This window comes from Mycteria americana, chromosome 5 (assembly GCF_035582795.1).
Source record: "Mycteria americana isolate JAX WOST 10 ecotype Jacksonville Zoo and Gardens chromosome 5, USCA_MyAme_1.0, whole genome shotgun sequence".
In the NCBI taxonomy this organism is placed as follows: domain Eukaryota; kingdom Metazoa; phylum Chordata; class Aves; order Ciconiiformes; family Ciconiidae; genus Mycteria; species Mycteria americana.
In genome coordinates this window covers 3,886,047-3,912,185 of record NC_134369.1, presented here as the reverse complement: position 1 = coordinate 3,912,185, position 26,139 = coordinate 3,886,047, and the positions used below count along the sequence as shown (strand labels likewise).

At 40.9% G+C, this 26,139-nt stretch overlaps 1 long non-coding RNA gene across 4 annotated transcripts in view; it reads right to left on the bottom strand.

Annotated features, from left to right (window-relative positions):
* Positions 1-6,922: 6,922 nt before the first annotated feature.
* The window catches only part of LOC142410086 (uncharacterized), a 33,369-nt gene continuing 14,152 nt past the window's right edge, over positions 6,923-26,139 (bottom strand). The window contains exons 3-5 of one of the 4 annotated variants that reach the window (XR_012775829.1): positions 25,261-25,409; positions 12,195-12,508; positions 6,923-7,599 (exon numbers count right to left, since the gene is read on the bottom strand). This is a non-coding gene — a long non-coding RNA (uncharacterized LOC142410086). The other 3 variants (XR_012775828.1, XR_012775827.1, XR_012775826.1) reach the window with 3 other exon arrangements.

Here is a 26,139-nt window from a genome sequence, read left to right as displayed (position 1 = left end):
GTTGCACCCTTTACCCACCATACCTTCTACACTGTTTTCCACACTGTACCTCATGCTTGAGAAGGCCTTCTTGAAGAGAGCCTTAAGAGCATGGATGTCAAGGCAAATCATGTTACTTCACCACCCTATGCCACAGTTTATTCAGTATAGTGAATAAACTATAGGCCATATCAAAATCGCCGTTCGTTTAAATCAATGTAGCTCTCTTCAGTTCAGTAGGGCTGTGCTGATGTGTACCAGCTGAAGATTTATTTCGCTACGTCAGATTTCTTCTTCGTTTTTATAGCAACTGTAGCTGTATAGCACTTAATAACAGCGGTTCTTATGTTAGAGTTTTCCATGATTCATTTCAGGAATTCAAAGTACACGTAACCATTTGTAGTTACAGCTTAAATGCTTTGCAGAAAATCATCTTGATTGTAGAAGCAAATCTTATCTGTGTGCAAAAATACTGTTTATTTGGCCAAAACTGGCAATTGCCAAAGTGACCAGGACACAGAAACATGCAGGATGGATATACCGTTGTGACTGGCCAATAACTGAAGAAAGCCATGTATTGATTCACAAAATTTTTAAATATGTTTTTCAGACTAACCCATGAAAAATATTCAGTTTCATTCTAGAGGGTAAAAACCTTCCGAGAAAGATTTTACCTCTGTTCTATTTTGGTTACAAAAATAATAATTTAATTTTTTCCCCATTAAAACACAATTCAGAATATATTTTAATATGAAATCCTGCAAAATCTTACTGAAAAAATGTTGTTACAGTTCCTTGGGGAAGAGGGAAGGGTTGTTTCTTTTTCATTTGTCTTGTGTTGTGGAGGCATAAAAAGGAAAATTTCTTCTAATAGCGATAGTTTAGTCAAAAGCTGTTTTAAAAAGAAATATGATTTGACCGAGATAGTGGCCAATTCTTGATTTAGATTTTTTAGCTTTTATTAGCACTGTACAAAGCAAACACTCCAGTTGGGGTTCCAAACTACAACTACCAAAAATCTCTGATGACTAATACTTCCTGGCTGTACTTCATGCTGGCTTGAAAAGAACAAGACTACTTTTTGTCTAAGCCTGTACTAATGTTATATAAAAGGTTGTGAAAAAGGTTGTGTAGGTCCATCCACAAACATCCATCTTTTGCATATGCTTCTGGTGGTTTTGCTAGTGGTTTTGGGGAGAGTTAATCTAATGTTTAATTAAATCATTTAGCTTTATTCGAAGCATACTTTTTTTTCTAGCTGACAGTATTTTTTGTGCAGGGTTTTGCTGCAGTCCCAAAAGAAGAATGAATAATGTTTCCTATTTTGACCACAGAGTGATCTGATCATGCATGCTGTCAGTGAACATTGCTACTGACTGGCTTCCAGGGAGAAAAAACATCCGTCGTCCACTCTGTCCCAGCCACCAGGTCATGCGGCGGCAGGGTGTCCTGCTGGTGGGGAGAGCATGTGATGGCGAGCTGGGATTCCTGGACTCTTTCCTTGCCCTGACACTGAGTCAGGCTGTGACTCTGGACAAGTTAGGTAGCCATTAATTAAAATGAAGGTGATAATACCCACATCTCCAAAACATTATGAAGGTCATTTCTGTGTATTTAGGAGGCTCTTTGACCCTCACTTGAAACTGTCAAATGACACAAATCAAAAATAACAGCTCAAAGTAGATGCAGGACTGAGCACACATCTGATTTTCTGTAGGAATCTGGGCACACCAAGCCATAGATTCAGAAGCATCGTATAAACTCCTTAAGAAATAAAGACCGAGGAAGATCTACATGAAAATCCTCTTTTCGCTCAGGACGAGACACTCTGTCTTCCCATTCCTGCTTCCTCCCTTCCATCAAATAAGGACCTTTCATCTAGCTGCTTAATCCCTGCTAGCACCCACCCTCATGCCTTGTTCCTCCCTCGCTCTTCATTAAGCCCTACAAAATATATTTCCAGTCAACAGCAACTGGAAATTTAATACTCCCAAGTACGCTGCCAGCAATACTCCCAGTCCTTTCCTCTGCTGGCCTCAGCTGCTGTTACAGTCCAGCTCTCCCAGTTACTTTTCCACACTGGGGAAAGGCTAGAACTGGCGGGAGGCTCCAGCAAGACCAGGAACACCCAGGGTTCAGGAGAAGGCTGGAAGCGGAGGCTGGAGGGAGCGGGCTGGGTCAGAGTTTCCCCCACCTCTAAATTGGTCTCAATGTTGTGTGATTAAGCTCTCTCCCTCCTCCCTGCCACAGCACTCTCCTGCGGATGCTCTCAAATACAGAATTATTACCCACTCTCCTATGGGGAATTGCAGTTTGTAAGAAACTCACTGGCCAGAACAGCTCAACTTCCAGTTGGGCACCTTATAATAACCAGATTTTTAGATGTGTTCAGCATTTTACATTTATTTGCCAGATACTATCTTGAAAAGTTTGGTTATAGTAGCCAGAAAGACAAAACTTTATGAAAGGAATAAATAACTGTAGAAAGAACTTGTTCAAAAAATCAAGATCACGTCCAAAGGTCCAATTCCTATGTGCACTTCAAGATCGTGTGAAAAAGTCACTGATGCTTAATGAAACTTTTTTTAACATTCATATCCATTTTACATAGCTATTTTTCTTTATTGTAGTCTGTCCCTTGTTTGCTATTTGTACATCAGAACATATCTACATTTGAAGAGGTCATCTTTGATCTGTTTTCATCTAGCAGTTTTGTGATTATCTTCATTCTTATACTTCAGATAAATGACAGTTTCTGCAGGCTCACTTCTTGATTATCCCTCAATTTTCATTCTCTTCTCAGCTTGGACTTTTGTTTAGACAGGTTATTCTCAAAGCAGAAACCTAACCGAGTCGTATTAGCCTAACACACGTTAAATTTCTGCTTCCTCGGCCTGTATCGCTTGGGCAGGGCTGCACGGAGGCTCACCAGGAGGAACACTCCTCTGGACAGTTGTGGCCGCTGGGAATCCAGACAGCAATTCAGCCTCACAGACCTGACAGCACTGCCTCTAAACCACAGGTCCCCTAGGTCAGGAAAACCTTCAGGCATACGTCCTGGGACTATCTTAATCCTTTGGCACCCCAGAATACGATAAGGATGCTGTAGTGGGAGGTTATGCTACATCTTCGATACAGCTGTCTAGTGTGTACGCATTTCTTGACACAAAGAGGTTGCTATAAAATGACTGCTCTGTTCTAAAATGTTGCTGGCAAATTGTCGTGAACATGGGAAAGAAACAAGAGTGTTGAGAGCTCTGGGTATCATTGAAATATTTAAATATTATGTACGGTGACGCCTGTAATTCAACATTTGCTGTGGTAAACACAGCAGAAATGACTGTAGCATAATGTTGTTCCATATTCTAAGCCAGATTCTTGAGGTTTGTTTTATTTATATCACATGTGGCTGGGAGAAATAATTCTAGGAAGGCTCATACCATATATTTTCTTTTCAAGTTGCCAAAATATCTTAGAGAAATCAATGGCTGGGGACTCTTCTGTGTGGCTAAAGATTTATTTTTAACCTCTCCGTGTGCCAAAATCAGGAACAATTATTAATCTGTCCTGAAACTGCCGATACAACCTGCTAGCAACAGATGGTGTGAATGAAAAGCCAGAAGTGGCCATTTTTAATATTCAATAGATTAAAAAAACTTAGTTCTTTAATCTTATCTAACCTCTTGTGACCGAGGGTCTAAGGTATTGACTTAAAGACAATATCAATAGCCTTGATTTGAACCTGGATCAACCAGGGAACTGCATCTTCTGAGATACTTTGTACCTCTAATGATGGTACCGTCTAAACGATGCTGCGTGTTCCTAGTCTCTGGTGACCTTGGTGGGAGATGAGCACTAAGGGTTGCTCTTCAGCAACTTAAAAGATCAGGCCCCATCAGAGCACCTAGCGCTGCAGGTACTGTGTGCCTGCTCTCCAGGGGTTCTTGTTTAGGTCTGAACTTGTATGGTAGTTAAGAACCAACTCCTGCCAGTGCCGAGGGATGGAAAAGTATTACAATACTAGATGTTATCTCAGGCTTGCTGTATTTATACATCTCAATTACAAAATCAGGAAGTATTGCCAGCCATCGTTTGGATACAGCTGGCATAAACACACAAACACACGCACACACACAGGGAACAAAACAAAGAGACCCCAAACTGCAAGCCTGCTTTATTTTTCAATTAGTTAAGGATCATGGAAATCTGAGTCTTGCAGCCTTGCGTGGTGTCTGGTGTCTAGCTCAGGTACCATACGGATGGCTGGCTGCAAGTTTAACTGGCTAGCCTTCCCAAAAAAAAACGAATCCCAGTTACCAAGTGGGGTGATGCTGTGCTTCTAGTGAGACTGGTTTTGGCCCTGTGTGCCACTGCTGACGGGGCAGACTGTCAGCAGCAGGGACACAGAACTTCACAGCTTCCCATGAGAGGTGGATCCCAACCATAGCTTCAAACTCACCTCACCCATGGGAAAGGCTGTATCTGAATTTCAGGTTTGGGATTGCTCATTATTTTCTGTAATATCTCTGCAGCCCAGATTTATTTGTGAGAAACGAGGCGGAGGGGACTCAAACCCACAACAGCAGCTCGTATGTAAAGGCAGTGCTATTAACATGGTGCAGGTGAGAAATAGCCTGAAGCTTTTGCACCAATAATTTCCCAGGTCAGGTATCCCGTCACTATGTTCTTCCCAAGCAACTGCAGCAGATGTAGGCAGATGACAAACTTTGCATGCATGACTCCGGGACAGACAAAACCTCTTTCTGCAAACCACGGGCTGCAATTTGAGAAGCCGTTACTTTCTCTATTTTTAATGCCTTTATTGATACTCGTCTGCATAGACCCCATATCCTGGCAGGCCAGCAGCTCCTCACCCACAAATCCCAGTTCTGGTCCAGGCCTCCCTCCTGCAGTTGTTCTGCTCTACTCAAGTGTGGACCCTCTGCCCCTTTCCGCCTACGTGTCCGCACACAGAAACCACCGACCACGGTCAGGCAGTCCCCTGACAATACAGCATGTGGGAAAACTCTTCCAGGGTGAACGGCAGCCTTTCAAGAGCTCAGGCCAGAGAGTAAAGGCCAATGCACCATGGGAGAGCACTGAAAGGACATTGAGTTTTCTGATGAAGGGAAAATGAGCTCTCCCCCGTGGGTTTTTCTCTGGAGGCTAGAAGAGTGCGATTTCTGAATTGGAGGAGTGGAAGAAAAAGAAAAAACATTAAAAAATAGTCAGCTAGAAAGATGGAACTTTAATTTAGCTCATTATCATAGTGATGCTAGGTACTGCTATGAAACGGAAGATGCTGGGAGACACTGGGAAAGATTCCCTTAAATATCAAATGATCTCGGACAGCAAACTTTAGTGTGCCCAACGCAGTGAGACAAACACCTAAGGAATGAGGGCACAATTAAACACTCACTTAAGTGCTACGTCAGCCTAAGCTGTTGCTGAAAGCGGCGGCCCCAGCGTACCCCGCCCCAGGGAGTCCATTCCCCCTGCTCTCTCGGACAGTCCTGCAGGGCGCCTGATGGGGCACTGATCCAGCGATGAACACGAATCGCTCTGCTGCCGGTATCATTTTGAGGGAGAGCAGTGGTCTGCTCTCGCCACATGGTAATTAACACGAGAATGAGCAACGAGACATGTGGAGGGAGTTTGTGGGGAAGCAGGGAGGGGTGACAGGGCTATGCGTTGTGTTCGCATTGTGGGTTTCTGCTGGAATGAAGCATCTGTGTAACCATGGCCTGGGAGGTCTCATCTAATGCTCTGAGTAGAAATCTGCAAAGTATTCTTAATTTCTACTTATGGATGAGATACAGATTGCCTTCTTAAGTTTGGATAGGTCTTGCACCTAGAACGTATTCACTGGTCTGAAAATGGGGTTGTGAAGTGATTATTTGGGTTTGCAATGTTGTTTTTCTCTTTCTGGTAGCTCCATTTATGACAGAAAAATATTAAAATGTCTGCCTGTGAAAGGAACTTTCTGCCGGGCTCTGAGATGCGTTCCTAAATGTTCTGCACTGTAGACTACCTTAGTAATTCTAGATGCCCGGTGTATATCTTTCCATGTAGGACATACAGAGTTGAAGGACATTGAACACTGACAATTATTCCACTGTGTGACGATTACAAAAACATCTGTCCTCAGTAACCCGCAGCTGATCATCTGTAAAAATTAAATATTTAATAGTCCCCAGTATTTCCCATTTTTAACAGACAGTTGATGAACTTCAGATGAGCTTCCCTTACAAACTGCTTTCCCTACATAGACCTGAAATATATGTACAGCCCCTGCCTTTGTATTCAATGCTTTACAAATTCTCACGGTGTTTTGCAGCATTCAACTCAGCATGGTCAGACTCCTTATCTGAACTTGGAGTTTTGGAGTGTTTCATATTTCATGGTCTGAATTTTATCATTTGAGTTTATCTCGGATTTCTAACCTGTAGTGAGAAGACCAGACTACCGCATGAAAGTGGTGCTGAATGCAAAACACGTTGCACTGTCAAAGTCTCTTTCATGAAAATGTTTCGTTTTAAAGTCGCATAACAAAGTCAGAAAAAGCACGCCTCGTGAGCACATGCAATGATGTCTACAGAATTTCTTACTATCAGGACATACTTTTTCTCATGATTGTGTTGCAAGTTTCTTTGTCTCGCTGGCTTCTAGTAGACTTTCTGCACTATCACCAATGAATGAAGTCTAAATATCAGCATATGTGTCTCTGAATGTGCCCACAAAAGATAGGTTTCCTTAATATGAAGATATTCTGTATTCATGCAGAAAATAGCTTCAGTGCTTCTGTGAGTGATATAGTCTCCAAAGTACAACCAGCTCTTGCAATCACAACAAGGCAATTCAGAAAAATCAATGAGGAGTCAAAGACTTGATATGAGTGTGCTCAGATCTTTGTAGAAGTGGAACTAGCTTTATCTTTCTTCTGTTTACTCTGTGTGTGCGTGTGTATTATAGTTCTCATTCATATTTCTCTTATGTGTGGTGGAAAACTGTTAACTATTAAGCCTCATAATATCATATTTTGCTTAGGGACATGGTATAGTGGTGGTCTTGGTAGTGCTAGGTTTATGGTTGGACTTGATGATCTTAAAGGTCTTTTCCAACCTATATGATTCTGTGATTCTGTGATCACTGCAGATATTCCAGATTTCTGCTCTGTCTGCTAGACCTTGTTGCCTCACTTAAAACATTTTTTTTTTTTGGTTTGTTCTCAGAGAAGAGAGCTTTCCATTTGATATAAGCATTCTAAAAGAGAAAAGTCCCGAACTGAATAAGCCCTTAGAGCTCAAGGGGAACATCTCCAGGAATATCTGCAGAGGAAACAGGAATTTCACACGGTTGCAGGAGCTGTCCCACCTTTCCCATGCCTAGTTCTGCTGCAAACACGAGCAGTCAGTGCCAGTAAATATCCCTCACCGCAACGCAGCATGGGACCCAACACTGGAAATGAGCTTGCGCCATCCTTGGCGCAAGTAATTCTGATATGAACTTAGCAGAGATGAAAGGCACTTGAACCAATGGGTGATGACTTATGAGCACCATGGGAGGAAGTCAGCCTGCCACAAGCAAATTTTTCTGCTGTCTAGATGTACTAAGGAAACACTGCAAAAACAGAGAAAAAGCCAGAGAATTGGAAATTATATCTTGGGAGGTTTTTTAAATCACTTTTCAGTCCACTATTTTTTGGTTTTATGATTAAAAAAAACCCAAAAGCAAAACATTTTCCTTTTTCTTTTAGTCTATATATTGAATCATGCAAGGTATGCATTATACAGAATAGCTCAGCCCCAGTTTGGAGTAAAAGGAGAGAAAGGTCAGCATTTTACAGGACTGAATCCTAAGTCCTGCCAGACTGCCTGACATCACGTAAACTGAAGAAAAGTCTGCAATAACTTAACTTCTTTTTTTGAATGAGTGCCTGGTGCTGGAAGGTATCTAGAGCCATTGACAAGAAAGGCATCTGAGGACACTTAGCATTATCCAGGCAATATTCAACGTCTTCCAAGATTGAGTGCCGCGGCAGGCAGGAGCAGAGATGTAGGTCTTTTAGCGTCCAAAAAAAGAAAGGTGAAGGGTTCATCCCAGTTCTAGGTGGTATTTTAAAGCTAGCATGGTTGAGGCATGCCCAGTGCTGCTGCCAGCAGCTTGCAAACTGTTTACTTTTGACTTTTCCTGTCTGAAGGACCAGATCAGAGATGGAGTTGGCATTTAGCATGAGTGTAGAGCAAGCTTCAAGCTTACTCCTCATTTGTTTCATCATCAGACCGTTCGTATTTTGTACATACCTTGAAAACAAACTCTTCCATACTTCAGCTCATGTAAATTGCTCTGTAGTCCCTTGATATAGGTGAGTGATGACTGCCATCAGTTGATGATCTGCTCTTCCTTTTGTAATTCTGACATTTAACTTTTTTGCAACAAAATTGCAGAGAATTAAGCCATTTGTGGCAATGACTGTAGTCAAAGACTATGAAATAGAAGTAGGAGCATATATAAAATAAAAGTATCCATGATATGATCATGTCTACATGTAAATATTTATAAAAATCTCAGCAGCCCACTCACCAGAAATCTAAAACTGGTGATGAGATGACAGACAGGTGAGAAATATGAAACTTCCATGTCAGAGATATTTTTCTGTTTATGGTTCATGTGATTTTATTTGAAAAAAAGATTTATATGAAAATGGAGAAAGTTGGGTCACTCTTGATTCACCGCCCCCAAAAAGACATATGTATATAATCATATACATATATAGGAGTGGTGTGTATATATATATATATATAAAATATACAAAGAAAGAACATTATGGAAGAAAAACGATATGTATGACTGATTAGTCTAATGACCATTAGCACTAAACCCCATGATGTCTTGGAGAATTCAGATAGAGCTAGTCATAAATAACAATAAACCTACTTTTTGTTGGAACTTTAAAACAACTTTGTTATTTTCTCTACTGTGTTGCTTTGAAAATTGCAGTATGTTTGCAGTGGTTTGCCTTCAACAGGGTTTAGCGGCCATTTAAGTGACGCAATTTATGCTCCATTAATTTGAACTTTTCTGATAGAATAACACCCGGAAAAATAGAGTGTGATATTCTGGCATTATTTTATTCTATCTGTGTTGAAGCAAAGGAATAATTTCAATTCCAAGCACTGAGCTGGTAGAAATTATTTTAGCTGCAGGAGATAAAACTAAAGATAGTGTTAAACCTGCATTTATAAAACAGAAGTCTTCTGCACACACAAACCCACATTTGCATGTGTAATATAAGTTGATTCTTGCTGGGGTAATATTTTGCCAGTGTAAGCATGCAAGAATACTGAGTCAGTTGTTAAAATGGTGCATACACATAACTGGCAAATTCTGTTTGATCTGTTGTGTACGCATGTGTGAATCCGAGCACACGGCAGCAAACGACTGCAAATCATGAGATGGAGGTAAAGAAGCAAACCGCGATAATAATAAAATATCTCTTTCTTTCTCCATCATTCTTAAATTCTCAAAGGTCTGAGGCAGTTTCGGACCTATTGCACACCTTTCTATAGTAACAAAGCATTGTAATGGGAATTCATATATGTGGAAGGACATTCCCATTTCCCTTATCAGGAAGATGTTTACCCGTTCTTTTTTATACATTGTCATTCTTTTTTATACACAGTTAATACACTAAAATTGTATAGACTTATAGAATATTTATCGTCGAATCTAGACTAAGCATGCCCTAACAGTAGAATACAAACTGGTTTGTTTATATTTTGCAGTTTATGAGAAAATGGTCACGTGCAATGCCTAGCCCACTGCAGATCCAAGTGCAGCCACAGTACTGCTGTGGATACTGCTGATGCTATGGTCAGTGAATGTACTCTGTTGCCAAGAAAATAGACAATTGTTTCTTGCTGCTGTATAATATTCAGGAAATACACTTGGCAACTGAGAGAATTCAGTTGGTTCTGCTGTAGTAAAAGACTGGTGTAGGCTCAGACTTTCCATTAGATAGAAAAGCATTGTACTGTAGTTGAAACACTTAATTTTTAATGACTAGTGAAGTAGTACAGTGGCTGGGTAGTAAGCCCTATCACACAGGCACGCATCTGGAAAAATCCACTATATTCTTACTAGGACACCCTCCGCCATTAAGCTGCTATCTGACCTAAGGCATGTTCCTGAGTTTTCCCTGTGTGTAAAGTGAGAATAATGATATTTACTGTTCTTTGCAGAATGGTTGTTTATTTATTACAGCAATATGTATTACTGTAAGTATTAATAAGCCTATTTCCAACTGACAAAAAAATTACTTTATTTTGTATCAGTGAAATATGGTCAGTCATCCAACAATTTGCTTCTTTGGCATACCCTCCACTTGCTATAATGAGGAATAAACCAAGAGTATATCTCAAGAAATATATGGTTAGAAACAATGCTTTTATGTTTTCCATATTTTGTTATTTTTGCCTCAAATCACAGTTCAGTTCAGCGTGATCTGACATGGCTGAAATACTGAAACCCCCACTCCTCCAAAGCAGTGTTTATTATAGAAACCCACAAACTTAACCTAACCTAAAGCAGCTTTTCCAGCAGTGATATAATTACAGTAGTTATTGTTGCAATAAACCAGATGTTCCTGAACGGGAATGAAAGCACTTCCCCCCGCATGACATTTGTTACGTTGCCTCTTTTCAAGTTTCACATCAGCTGTTCAGAAAGCTCTTTCTTGGTTGAGTGTCACTTACGGATTCTTGCTGCATGAGTCTTTTAGCGTAAAAGAATGAAATACTGGCAGGCTTCGAATTTCCATTGCTTTCCTTAAAACCTCAGACATGACAGTTATCAATGTCACTAATTCTTGCCCTGGTTTAAAGCCATTTTTTGTCCTTTAAGACACTTCTACTTGGCTAAAAAAAACACTTTGAAAAACCTACTTATCTTTCAGATTGAATGAGTTCCTTGTTCTGTACGAAAATAAATGTTCCATTCCTACAAAATCGATGAAGTTTGCTGCAGACTTCAGTGAAGCCATCGTTTTACCCTACCATTTTGAGCAACTTAGTTGTTAGGCAATATCAGTAACTTTGGAGACAGCATCTTTTTAACTGCTGTATCAGTTGTGGTTGCAACTGTGAACCATGAACAACCATTCAACCTGGACCGTGAATATCTACCATTACTTAAACATTACACGTCTTATATTTTTAACAGTGTGTTAGTCAACATATCTCTAATATTTCCCAGCCCAATCAAGTTCTAACTGTAAGAATACGTTGCCAATAAAGAAATGGCAACAGTTTAAACTACTACATGAAAGTTGTTGTATATATTTTACGTGTGCAAGAAAACCTGTCTAGGAACAACGAATATGAAAAGTCAAGGAGAATTCAACAGATTGCTTTATTACACTTACTGTGCCATATAATAATACAACAAAGAAACCTAAACTAGACTTTGGGTTTTGTTTACTTATAGGTAAGTTCTCATGAAAATATGGGAACAGTAAGAATGAATTATCTTATCAACTATCTGAACACGTCATGGCAATCCTGGAAGAAACCTTTGTAATGTTCAGTTATACGTGCTGCTCATTTTTCTGTTCGCTGATGGTAAATTATTAGTCAACCCATCCCCTGGTAACTGTAACGTAACGAGGGAGATGAACCAGGGACAAATTCACCCCGTGAAGTGGTCTGCTAGATTTACACTTTGTAAAATGTAAATGTTTCTTAGGGAAGGAATTTACGTGACTCTCCAACACGGTCCAATTTTTCACTGATGTGGTAGGGGATGCAGACATTGTTGGCCTGATTTTACAGAAATCTTTGAAAATGGGCCATAAAATAGCTGAGGAAACCCAAGAGGCACCCACACGTTTGGAAGCAGATTATAAGACAGCTCTGTTGCTCAGCCACAATCAGCTCCCTGCTTTCAAAAGGAATGGTATCGATTTCACATTTTTTGCTTTCCTAATGAGAATGTGTCAGAGCTGAAATAAACAAATAAGTAGGACCCATGTCCAGGGAGCCTTGACGTCTTTCCCATCACGGAGGCTGGGAGGCCCCTGTGCTTCCTCCCCTGGCCGTGACATGCCCGGTGAATATTTCCACCACCCACACTTCATTCATTCTTAACTCTCCTCACCCACTCATCATTACAGCTGTGCAAAGCATCCATTACAAACCCTGAAGCCATCTGAAACCTACCTTTAGAACTTTGTTATGTGCTTCACGCACAGCTGGGATTGGTTGGACTTTTGGTGACTTAGCTTTTGAGACGATCGACCCCCAGTTCCATGCAAATTTGGGCCCAGGTTAAGGTGAATGATTTATGGGTTGCGTATTTTGAAAATCGCTGAGAGAGTTTCGTATCGCTGCATCATGCTTCACTGCGTAGATCTCTGTCATATTCATGGAAATCAAAAAAGATATGTACGCAGTACACTGCAAAAGGAAATAATAATAGCAGTCAGATCCCAAATGTGCTCCGTGCATTGCAAACAGTTCCTGGCCTGAAGGACCTGAGGAAAAAAAAAGAGCTCTTTTTAACTCTTTAACACTTTATGCTTCAAAGTGTAACTAAGTCATAAATTTTTTATTACATTCCTTCGTTTAGCACATATGCATGCCACTAGCGTTTCAATTAGATAGGAACTCGTGCAAGTAGTTGCTGTAACGATGATCTCAGACAGGAAGTAGAGGGAAACCCAGACTACAAAATTCAGATTCAAAGCTAGATTTTCTGTAGTCAAAATGAGAGATTTCTTTGGTTGGTCATAAAAGTTTGAATTTGCAAAATTTAGACTTGGATCCTCACTGAGCTCTTGGCCAGCCCGGTTAGCAAACTTAAGCAGCGTATTGCTAAATGGAGACTAGATTACACCAGCCCTACAGAGTGCCGTCTTGCTCAGTCAGTTTTCAGAACTGTGAGGCAATTTGCTCTAAAAACACTGACCGAAATTATAGATAACCAAGTTTTTAAAAAGAGCGATTCAAAGGACAGGATTCAACGTAAGAGGTTCCGTGGCCTCTTAGTCAGACAGCATCAAAAAAACTGATTTTGCATTTTAATTTTTAAAGGAAGCGCAGATTATTTAAGAATAAAGGAAGTCCAGACTATTTGTTGAAGTACCAAACATGTCACTTAACCTCTTAGCTTGTAACAAAAGAACTTCCTTGGTTTCAGTTTGTAGCATGACAACCTTTTATCTGCAAAACAATCTTTTTCTTTTTTATCATGAATGAGTCCAAGCAGAAGATTGTAAACACCTCACCAGATCCCCACTGTGGAATGCCGCTTCCTGCTGATACCAAAATATTAATGTAAGTGAAAGCCAGAGGGATGGCTTTTAGTGTGTGGTGAATGTTGCTTTGTCAGGTGACTTCAGTTATTTTTTTAAATCCTGTAATGCACCCCTTTATCAAAGTGCCTTCAAGACAAGTGGAAAGGCTTGAAAAGTTTGTATAAATCCCATAAATGGCTTGAGGTGGAGTTGTCTTGACTTAAGGTCACATTAAGAAAAGTATCACGGCAATAGATTCAGCTGAGCAAAGGTAGATACGCACAATGTAAGCAATGGTATCTGAGCGAGTCACCGCGGCGTGAGGCACTGTGGGGTCTCAATTCACATTCTCCTAAATACCTAAGATAGGTAAGATGAATCACAGCCTACAGGTGTCTGTTTCTTCCCGTCAGCTACGAGGGGAACGTGAGTGAGCAGCTGATGTGTAGCTAAATGTCTGTCTACCTCCGCGTTAGGTGAGGTGAGCTCCACTCCCGGTGCCTGCTGAGTGCCCTCTGCAATGCAAAATTTGGTGGAGGAGGAAGGGAGTCAGGACAAAGACTCACTGCTGTAGAGGCTAGTGCTATCCTTTATCCTTTATGCCACGGAAAGCAGAGTTCTTCCCTGGGTCAAGAAGCATTAAATAAAAATAGTATGTAAAGGATCGGCGTGGAAACATTAACAGTAAACGACAGGAGTACCAGCGGTACTCTGTGAAGAAATAAGTCACAAAAATAACGTAGAAGCAGCCTGGGATTGCAACGTCAGAACCCCGAAGTGTATTTATAACACTTTAATCACCACCTTCACCGTAGCCATTTGTTACTTGCACTTGTCAAAACATTACATTTGCCTTTTGCTTGGGGCCTGGTTTTGTGAAGTGCTGAGCATCCTCATCTCACATCAACATCAACACGTCGTAGACTTATACCCAGGGAGAGATAAAATATGGCACGTAACGTTTCGTATCGCATACGTGTGGATGGCTGTGAATCAAGGAAACAATTGCTTTTAAATAAATGATGTGAGACTAGAAAAGTGATAACATAATGCATGATTTGAGAGCAAAACCCAGCCCCTTTGAATTCGTTTCAGTAACAGTAAAGAGCGGTGCCACTAACAGTACTGTTCTGAGCAGTCAGTTGGCATTTCCACTGTATAATCTTGATTCTTGGGGTTGGTATCTCTGTCATTTCAAGTCACGCTGAGCTGTAACTCAGTGTGAAAAAAAAAAATTGCTGAAATGATGGGATTTCTCTCTCCCCCTCTCTCTGCATCACAAAAAAAAAATAGAATTTACATTTTATGAACTATTTGCCAAACCTCACATCATAAACACTTTCCTTTTAAATGGATGGATAACAAAAAGGAAGACAAAGGAGATAAACAAGTTCAATATTTAAAAGATGTGCTCAACATAGACAGTCCTTCCTTTCCACAAGTTTTTCTGTTAAAAAATGAGAAATACATTATGAGTCTCATTTAACAATAATATGAACAAAAAAATGCAGGCAATTAGTAACGAATGCTCCAGTAAATGTATCTGTTCCAAAAAGAGGTGTCATAAAAAGTGTTAGAACTGAAATTTACTACCACTGAAGTCAGCAATAGCATTTCCATTGCCTCCAGCTGGAGGAGGACTTGGTTCCCAGGAAGTTCACTTCAAAGATGATTATCTTTATATCAGCAAGTCTAGGAGCGAGGGCTCCATGGCTTTCTACGTGAATGCTAAAGGGAATAAAGCGCTATAAATCCCTGGTTCTGCAATGATAAGGACTCTGGCCCCAGCTGAAATATACAGAAATGAAGTACAGTTATATGAGTTTAAAAATCCTACCGAAATATCTGAGTAACCACATCTGCAGTCCTACCACAGGTAAATCTTCCAAGGCTCTTGTTACAACTGTGGCTTAAATAAGCAGCCCAGGGCCTGTTTCAGTGTTTGTTATTGGATTGTTCAAATATTTGTTACCTTTAGTAACTAAAGAAGATCTCTGACTCCTTGTTTCAGCTGTATACAGAATTTACCAAATTCACTGTTCATAATCTACAAGTAGAGACTGAATTATTTGGGAATTTTCAAATAATTTTGTTTAGACTGTGACTTTCAATTAATATAAAAATAGACCTGTAAGGACTTCCTTAAGTTGGCTCTGTTTTGCCCTAATAAATAACCAGTCTTTCAAAATTCTCTCATGGTTAAAGGTAGTGGCAAGGGACTTTGGTCATGCATTTCAATAATACAGGTAAGCAATTTTCGAGATTCTTCTTCCTCTTTTGTATGTTTTATTCACAATTTTTTGTTACTTGGGATGATTACAATTGTGTACAGCTTTGAATGGGACTGAATATACGGTTGCCCACTTTTGAACCAGTACTAAATCACGCATCCTGACTCACGTAATGAGAGAAGGATTCCTTGTTCATGTTCCCAAGGTCTTTCCAGCAAACCTTGGGACTGAAATCCCTCTCTCCAGGCTCCTCCCAAGGCTGTGCGCCACGGCTCCTGCAGACTGCCCACCTCTCCTCCCGGTCTGCTTTGGAGCTCCGTCTCTGCTGCTCAATCGGCTCTGTCTCTTTTCCACGTGCATCCCTGCCCAAGACAAACTCAGCAAGGCTCCCCACCCAGATCTTTTAAATTCCTGGGCAACCTTACATTTGCCTTTGTTTTGGGCAGAAACATGTGCTGAACTGTCTCCCGTAGCTCAGAAGAGAAGGGCGGTGGTTAAACCTACCATTTTCAACACGGCTTAACCCAACCTATAACAAAACTCTCGGTAAAGATGTAACCACTTCACAACCCCGTGTGTGTGCATGTGCGTGTGCGGTATGTGGAAAGGAATTTGCAGAAGAAATGGCTATCTTTCCCTGAATTTCCAGCTGGACAGGAGCCATAATCAGGACCAGGACTCAGGCAGTTCAGGTCGTTTGAGAGCTGCGCGTAGGAAAAATGTTTAATTCTAAGCATTTTGTTTCTGTTGGGACTGGAGATGCTGGCACCCTTACAGTTTCTACTTCAGACATCAGGGGAGTAGCCAGATGTACAGGCAGCCCCAGCTTTTTTGTTCTGAGCTGACGTGATCTCGGCACCCGTTTGGGAGCCAAGGAGGCCACACCTGGTGTGAAGTTTGGTCACTCAAGAGGTCTTCTGGGCTGGGACCAGCCTCCGCCAGACCAGCTCGGAGCGTGCAGAAGAGCCTCGCGCGGTCTACCCTTGTCCAAGCTCACAAGCCAATCTGTGTTAGCAAGCCTTTGCCTTCAGAATGGTTGAATCACCTATGGGGGGGTCTCTACCGACGCTTTGCCATAAAAAGCTCAGTAACGCATAAAGCGTTGCTTAGCGAACTTGTGCATGTGGCATCTGTCAGTCCCAAATAATGCTAATGTTGATGGTAAGACAGTGTTTTATACGCTGAGCGGGCTCATTCGTAGGATGTTTGGTTGTCACTTGGTGGCAGGAGGAGTTCTCCGAAGCAGCGTAGCGGCCATTGGCAACGCAAGGGAATGGGTAGGAGGCATTCCGTAACTTGGCATCTTCTTACAGACAGAGTTTATGTTAAGGCGGGTTATCACACACATAACCAACCTTAATCCCTTTTAAATGAAGGTTCTGTTTATAGCGTATCAAGGTCAGCATTATAAATCCCGGAACAAATCACCAGGTATAATTAAAAGGAATAATGCCAATTATATTTTCCCGTCATTTTCAGTACTTGAAATGTGTTCTCTGTACTCCTTGGATTTCTCACAGGTAAGTACAGATGGTATCTTTGCGAGCTAATAGTGACCTGTTTATTATAGTTCCTTTGTTTTTACCACTAGCTTGAAATACATACCAGTATTAAACATTGTATATGGCATAACAAACTAGTTAATTCTTTCAGTTTTTCAGCGTTCAACGGAGCTTTAGAAGTATTTCCAAAGAAATTTCCAACCTCTATGTACACTTTGTAGATAAATTCACTTTGCTTTTTTCACGCTCTCTTTGTGGTCAGTTTCTAGCAGTCATCCCCAGTTCACCGATGAGAATTTCAAAGGAATAGAGGGTTTTCTCTACATGTCACAGAATATTTCAAAAACCAGAATGTCTTTAATCTTTATCATATAACTTTGCAACATAAAAGCCGATTCTGAAAGATAAAGTACTTCCATCAAGTAAAGACAACAAAACAAAATGTGGTACAAAAGTAGCACATGACCTAATCTTCCTCTTAAAGAGGTAACGTCTTCATATTAAATTGAATACTTGAATTAAATTCATAAATATATTTTTAAAAATAACTAAGTTAAATTAAAAAATCCAAAAGTTTAATGACAAGAAGAAGAGAAAAAAAGTTGTGGTTTTAGTATGGTTAACTAGAATGTATGTATACTATCAGTACAGCCAACTATTGTAGTTAGTACAGCCAGCGGTGCTTAACTAGCAGAAATTCTGCACAGTTAAACCATTGGCTTTGTGACAGAACATGCATAAAGCACAGTAAATAGTAATACCATGTACAGAAATGTTTAATTCTTTCAATTACAGAGGTTTATCAAGCCCAGTATATAACCTTGGGCTGGAAGAATGATAAAGATACTTTGCAGGTAGAGAACATTTTCCTGACAGGATCCCAAGTCATATTAATAAATTGGGATACTTTTTTTTTTTTCTGTTTTCCACTGAAGGTGTAGGGGAAAAAATAAGAGAGAGTTGTTTTTTTCCTCATTATTTGGTGGTCCTTCCTTGAAACTTTCCAAACCAAAGCCATTTCTCACATCTGGTTGGAACACAGATCTTTAAGACATTCAAGTAATTCAAATCAGATGTAAAAATCTAAGCTACACTATATGAAATTCAAGAACAATATAGTTACAGGGCTAGAAAAGTCTGCAATATGGCACCTCTTTTAATCAATAACAGCCTCAGTTTCAGTTTGTCTGTAAATACAAGACTATAATTAAGAATGATCTACTGCATTAATTATTTCAATAGCCAGTGTAGCAAGTTACCAGATTAGTGACACTTTACATCTATGATATTATTAACAATTTCTTATCCCTGTACTCTAGATGAAGTCCACAGCAATATGGTCTGTATTAGATTATGGTTCCAATGGAAAATATTGAAGATCACTAATATCAATAAGTACTTCCTTATCTCAACCATTTGTAACTGCTTGTATTGACTTTCGTTACATTCCAGCAGTCCTGCTTAAACCCAAACGGTAGTCATTAATTTCCATTAACTAAGTCACAACTATACATAATTTAAATTATTTCCAATAAATGTTCAGTTAATGCCTGTTATCTGCATTTAATTTCCATTGATTCCAAAAAGCTACTGTTGAGCTTAATCGCAGCCATAAGAAAAACAGTTTACCATAGGCATCACTGGGTCTCCATTAATACCACTGGACAGCTACAGGGACCGATTCCTCTCTTACTGTCAAGCAGTAGGGAGCAGTACTACACTGAGATTGCGATGCAAATCAATGGCTAAAAATGCAAACAGCTGCAGCTGGAGTTGACCGGAGAACAGTATTTACCTCATCAACAAATGCGTGCTCTTCTAGGATACCATTTCAGCTGGCCAGAAAATATTTTAGAGGTTTCCTTAGACTTAGCACATGAAAATCAAAGTGAGCTTCAACAGACTGTTGAAAGTAACACGGTATTCTGGCTTGTTTCATTTGACTTAAAAAGTGTCATCTGATAAAGAGAAGTTCTAGACCAAGAGAAAAATCAGTGCAACTTGGCTGATTCTTTTCCTCATTATCATTTTGTCCATACAAATACTCTGGCTGACCAAGAAAAAAAAACCAAACCCTTATCTGTAGGACTGTTTCAGATATTTTTGGATACTACAGGTTCTTAGCAACACTTTAAATTCACTGAGATTAGATCACCATTTTAACATATTCTTAGGTATTTTACATACAAGTCAGTTCCATCTAGACTCTCAAGAAACTGCCAATCCATGAAAACAAAACATCTGCATAAGAGTGATGATCTTGACTAATGTTCCTTTTGAAGAGAAAAGCAAAAGAATCAGCTTGCCGAAAATTAAATGTTACTATATTTTCAAAATAACATTTTCAATTTTGCATTGCAGATTTTTTTTCCCATTTTCCATACTATTTCAAGTTGAGATCTAAATGAAATATTTTGCTTTCATTCAGACAAATCACTTGATTGACCAGCAATTATTTTATTCATAATCATGCTTTGTAATAGCTTTCTGGATTGTTTTATTGCTTTCATTAGGAAGGGAAATAAAACTGAACCATAAGACATTCCCTGAGAAGGAAAAATCTAGATCTCACTGGGTTTTGGTTAGAGCATTTTTTCATTAGCTTCACTTTCTGAGTATGTTGAATGTCTTAGCTAAAAATGCCCTCCGAGCCAGTCCTGTACAAAAGTTGCCACACGTCCCACATTGTAGTATGGTCAAACCTCATGTCCATTATGAAATGACAGCGGGATATGGCTATTCCTAGAGTTTTATTACAGCCTGCTGTTTTTTAACAGTTCTGCATTCACACAGCAAAGAGAAGACATGTTGATTATCTACATTTGGGGCTGGAGAGGCATAAATTACCATTGCACCTAAGAGTCCCAACATTCGTAGACAGTTGGGTAGCTGTTACTCCATCTGCATTGGCCAGCGCATTCTACAGGAGGTTCAGCTCTGCCCTGGCTTAGAGCGCATCACTGCAGCCAAATCTCAAGGTGACAAAGTCTTGGGTAATAGTTACAAACTTTGCATCTGAAAAGAAAAGTGACACCTCTAAGAACCAAAGCCAGATGTTGAGGGTTATGGGCTACAGGTGAAGAGACAGAGCTTAGCCTCTCAGGCAACCCTGACCTGCAAACCTGCATAACAAGGAGCTGATGCACACACCCTGTAGAGGAGTGATGCTGTCAAGAGCTGATGTAAGGAACTCAACAAAGGAAACCATTTGCAGGGCACAAAAAGAAGGAATTTTATTGGTCTTAGAGAACTTATCTCCTGAAACCTTATCTATTAACTTTACACAGACACAGACATCAGTGGTGATAGATATTATCTGCACTTCCTTTTGATTGCTTCCCTTTCATGCCAACATTACCTCTGCCTGGTCAGGTCTGAGCCTCTCCAGCTAGCCCCTCACCCAAGATCCAGCCTCAGCAAGGCTCCTGCAATTTAGCACAGAAGACAAGGGCAAGGTGGTTCCTGGGACATCAGCGTTTACACCTACTCTTGAATCACCCAGGTATTCCTTAGCACATTTAGCAGTAGGTCTCACAGCTGGCAGTGCCGAAAAGGACTCAGTCCTTAGAGAAGGTGTTCACCATTTCACCCTAGGATCTCTCAGAAAGAAAGGAACGGAGGCACTTCTTAGCAGTGGCATTTATCCCAAGTACAGGTTGAAAATGTGCCATCAATATTTCATGCAAATCCTATGTAATAATCAGAGAATATATAGAGCAAGTAAAGCTTAATTTATTTCTAGTTCTTCTAGGGCCTTCTTATTTCCTCCTTTTTTTTTTCATGTGTGTGTGTGGAACAGAGGTAGTCTCACCCCATAGCCATGTTTCAACCCAAGCTTCTCAATGGAAACCTCTCATCATATTCTTGAATCCCAACCTGCTTCTCTTGTAGGAGTAAGATTCACAGAGTCCCACATCCTTCACATGCAACGGAGATGAGACTTCAGTCTTTTTTTTTTCCCTGACAGTACAGCTGAGTCTGACCTTATACACAAAAGCATGGGGAAGAGCATATTACAGACAAGCAGAACAAAATGAAAGCAAAACATGACAGATATTAAAGGAAATTCAGCTTGATGTCGCAGTTACCACTTGCTCCAGTTGGCGAAACTCATCCCGTGCTCTGACATGGCATGAAAGCACTTGTCGTAAGAGCCACTCCTTCATGCAAGGTCCCAAGGTCAGAAAACTGCACACCATTCAGTACGCCGCTTACCAACTGTGGTAGCAACACAGAGAGCTGTTGCTGTGAAGAGACAGAATTGTATTCACGGTCAGATATTTTTTTGCCTAATTCAAACAAAAGCAAAGTTCTACCAGGCTGGAAGTAGGTCACATAAGGAATGAACTGGTAGTCTCCAAAGACAGCTGCACAGCAGTTCATCCATCCTCAGAATAATGCTGGTGAATAGCTACACGTAGCCATCCACAATGAGTGTGAATAGCTGTTCCTGACTCCAAGTTTATGATGATATAACATGCATATCATCTCCTACTAGTACTTGCATGTCTCAAGCCCATTTTCCCAAATAATTTGACTTTGAAATCACAGACTATGACCAATGTTTTGTTACACAGCACCAGATAAGGACATAAATGTTTTTCTCTTAATTCCCTTTTCGGAGTTTCTCAGCTCCACTGGATATTCAGATTGCCCCTATAAAAAAATAATTTTGCTCTGTGACTTCCAGAGGTCTTAACCTCAACAATTTGACCCTCAGTTATAAAATCTGCAAGTTTTCCAGGCTCTGCAACCTGGAAGCAAAGAATGAGGATTAGTTAAGTACCGTGACTGACTCATGAACAGTTGCTAGTTCTTGCAATGCCACAGCTTATGCTGTTTTCCTTTCACACTCAGATTACCCTGGAAGCCCTGCCCAGTGGGGCAGGTGCTCTCAGGAGATAAGCAGCAGTGTGAAACGTTTGGGAACTTATCCCATTGTAGAATAAACTTGACATCTAATCTAGTACTTAGATTTGTAGCACACCCAGTGGAGTTAAACTAATCAACCACTGTGGTCCGTGCATCCCTCCCAACACTTTTCAGTGGTATTCTAGAGAGCGCCAGTTTACTGTAACTAAAGATGCTCCATCTACATGTTTTTCAGTTTTGCACATGCAGACACTCCCTCAGCCCTGGGCAGCAAACTCAGATGACAGTGGCGGGGAGGATTCTTTTCCCAGCTGGATTCCCCCAGCGAGGGAACTCCTGGTGTACAGCTCCTGCAGGGCTTGCAGGTCGTAGACGTGGTATCTCGCCACTGAGCTTTGCCAAGCCTCAGGTGCCTTTCAGCATGTGCAGGACTTCAAAACTTGGATACTTTAAAGCTGGAAAAAAAAGGTCGTATGATGTTTAAGTACCTTTGGAGCTAGGCATTAGTTGAGCAAGGGTTTTCGGGATTTAGTTTTAGTTTGAAGAAATAGCACTTGAATTTGACTTCTGTACCAATTTAGATTCCTAAATCTGTTTTCTAACCTAGCCCTTACTGACTAAGGCATCTGAACGAGTAGCAGGGATTAAAATAACCACCTCTGATAATTCTCTAAATTCCTAAATTAAAAGCACTCCTCTGAGATACATAAATGGTTTGCCTGTTTCACATAGACCAGAAAATCAGGACCAAAGTCCAAGAAAAAATGACATATCAAAACATCAGCTGAAACAGAAGGTTCCAGCTGTTTCAAATGCCACTAAACCACAATGATTATTGCTAACATAAATAAAGCAAAATCTTAATCCAGCTTTATCAAGGAGTTACTAACCATATTTCTCTGTTCTTCCAGTAGTTTATGAGAGAGCGCATTTACATAAGCGAGGAGAAGGATGGTATATTAGCGACCGCTTTCTCTTGTACTGTAAAAAACCCCAAACACCTAACAAATGCATCTAACAAACCACTGAACTTGGTCAATTCATATAGAGCAGAAAAAAAGCTGTCAACCCAACGTCTAAATTATGTCCTTGCTAAGTGGCTTGACTTGGTTTTTTTTTTTTATTGGACAATGTCACTTCCTTGTGACCACTACAAATGATAACAGTTGCAAGAGCTTTAGGGTTGCTAAACCAAAGGAATGGCTGGAATTTTTTGAAAATCTTTACAGCTTCAATACTCAGTTCAGGCTGACATTTTGTACTTTAAAAGCTATCTTTAAGCAACTAAATAGGTGACAAAGCACTCCAGAATCTGGCAACACAAAGAAAAAGAAAAAAATCAAAGCCTGGAAATGCCAACCCATTGCACTTTTGCTACACTCCACGATTGTGGTGAAGGGTTTGGGCTGTTTCATTTGCAGACTCGTGGCTCCCTTCATTCCAGTAACAAAAATGCCAATAGCATTTCTAAATTAAACCCAGCATCTTGTCCCTTCTATTTAGGGCAGCTTTTTCTCTGCCCCACCACATCTCCAAGCACAATGCCAGTTCTCTCATACCATCTGTGTAAACTTCCCTCCACTGTTTCCAAAAGTGCCTTTTTTCCACTGCTGGGATCCTCCACTCAAGGAGAACATTTTCAAGATGTGTTCAGTGAGTAATTTTTTTGCTAGTCAAGCTAAACCGATCACACAAAGTTTCCCTTTCTTTTTTTCTCTTTTCCCCACCATTATGCTAATGTCCAAAATGTTCTCTGAGAACCCTAATTCTCGCTCTTTAGAATACAGGGGGGGGGGGGGGGGCAGGCAGGGAGAGCACTGAAGTTTGGTGCTGATTGAAGTGTTACTGCAATTCCTTAGCATTCCAAAAGACTCATTACTAATAAAGTAAAATATTTTTAAGGACACCAAAGAAATGCCTGCAGCAGGACATGGCAGAGGGAATCCTGAGCTATCTGGAAATGAGTTCACTCTCACTGGAGCAGCAGAGCCACAGAGCAGGACTGTTCAGGGCCAGCAGAGTTCTGCCTGGGTAAAGATGTGCTGCTTTTGGGATCCAGTGTAGTATCTCTCCATGGCAGTTAATGAATGGTGTTTTGAATCACAGTAATTTTCACCAGGACTTGTGCTTCTACACCTTTTAGGAGATCTTAATCTCTTGCCTCTAGTTGTTTATCCTGGCATTTCTCTGTAAAATTTGTATCGCTCCAGCAGCTACCAGGAACTCCTTGGAACTGGCACGGGGGTAAGTTAACAGGGTGCAAAGACTGGAAAAATCAAAAATTATTTTTTTGCTGGACCTGCAGAGGGATTTAGGATTACATGTTTCCTCTTGAGAAGTGAGAATGCCAGACCACTGGCACAGATTGCCCAGAGAGATTGTGGAGTCTCCATCCTTGGAGATACTCGCAAGCGGTCAGGACATATCCTGGGCAACCTGCTCTAGGTGACCCTGCTTGAGCAAGGACGTTGGACAAAATGACCTCCAGAGGTCCCTTGAAGCCTCATCCTTTCAGTGAATCTGTAAGAAATACCAAAGTTGGATTTATTAAAAAAGGCCGAATAGATTCATGGGATGGGATAAGAGACATCAACTGGGTTCTCTGGAGTAAGAGGACATGCCGCTGGTAGTTCCAGATCTAAAAATCAAGTCCCTATATGCTCAAGTAGTGACAGACAAGGTACTTGGGTACCAGAGCGATGAGCATGACAGTACTAAGTGAAGCAAAAAGGGGAGGTTTCAGTAGCTCTGTCACCACTTGTCCAATATAAAATTGTTCCTTTGTGCTCCCATGCTCATTTGTCTTTCCCCTAATATAAACTACCTGGTAGATTCACTGTTAAAGTGCATGAAAGGCCGGGTGAACAGTTGGAACACACTATCTCTATTTCTGCTCGGTAAAATACAATCTCTTGACCTCAGTTAATAAGTGTATTTCACTGTTTTCCTATTGCGAGCAGGCTACATGTTTATGTTTGAATGATAAGGTAGCTTATAGAGAAAAATGTCTCCTATAATTGTTCTGCAAACTATAATGTTCTTTAATATGAACACAACAATGAAGTTGTGTTCATAAACTTACTGTTACCGATATAAATAATTACGAAACCATAAAAAAAATAAATGCACGCAATAACCAAAAGTATAAACCCACCACTACTAAATAGCACTTCATAATTGTGGCTCTGAATTATTACTGCCTCACCAACAGAGCCACAATATCCGACTTCATAAAATCCTCCGCTCTACAAATTAAATGAATTGGATAATTAAGAAAGCCTATGTTTAGTCCACAAAGTGAAACCACCATCGCTATAGCATGAGAATGAACCCACATTTTAAAAAAATGGCAGCATTTCCATTCCCTGGCACGCATGATCCATACCTCCTTGCTCTCTGTCCATTGGAAGCTGTGTGCGTTGAGAATGAAGAAGCCGGGCAGCTGCTTTGCTCTCCCTAACAGCCTCAGATGCTCTGCCAACAACTTCAGGTCTCGATTAGAAAATCTTCAGGGCTGGGACGTTGGCTTCCTACCTATCTGCAAGACACCTCGTTGCTAACAATAAATAGAAAACGAGAGATTAACTGTAGAAGTCTTGGTGGGAAAAAAAAACCAAACTATGGCACACAGGCGTGCAGGTCTTGCCCTAGGACCTGTCTGGCGGGGCTTGTTACGGAGAGGGGCTAGGATGGCAGCGGCTGTTCACGACGGTTCTTTACTACAGCATCTCCTGCCGCCGCAGGGAGAGGAGCAGGCCTCGATGGAGCGGCAGCTATACCTGTCCCTGCAGGTCTGGCAGAGGGGGATACAACCAGAATTACAGGCGCGACCCCACAAAGAACACCCGTATCCCACACCCCGCTCTGCTAGCCTAGAGAAAGGAGGCAAAGAGCAGGAATACAATTAAAATACAGGGTGTGTGATACAGTTCATAGCACGTGCTGCGCCTGCTCCCCGTTTTTGCAGGGGGTTGCATGTGCGCATTCGTACGTCTGCGAGGTTTAAGCAGCGCTCGCGGATCCCTGCGGCTGGGCAGACGCAGCCCACGTGCGTGCATTAAATACTCTCCTAGAAGAAAACAGGGGGGAGAGGACATTCCTTTGCCTTTTCACTCTTCCAAGCCTTCCATCGTCTTTCTGTTGCCAGCCTCCCTTCTTTCCTGCCCAGACTGTCCCAGATTTTAGTCCATGAACGTGCCCTGCCAGTCAGCAGCGGTCTGGGGGGCTGAGGATTCCCAGCAGCTGCCCTTTCCTCTGAGCAGCA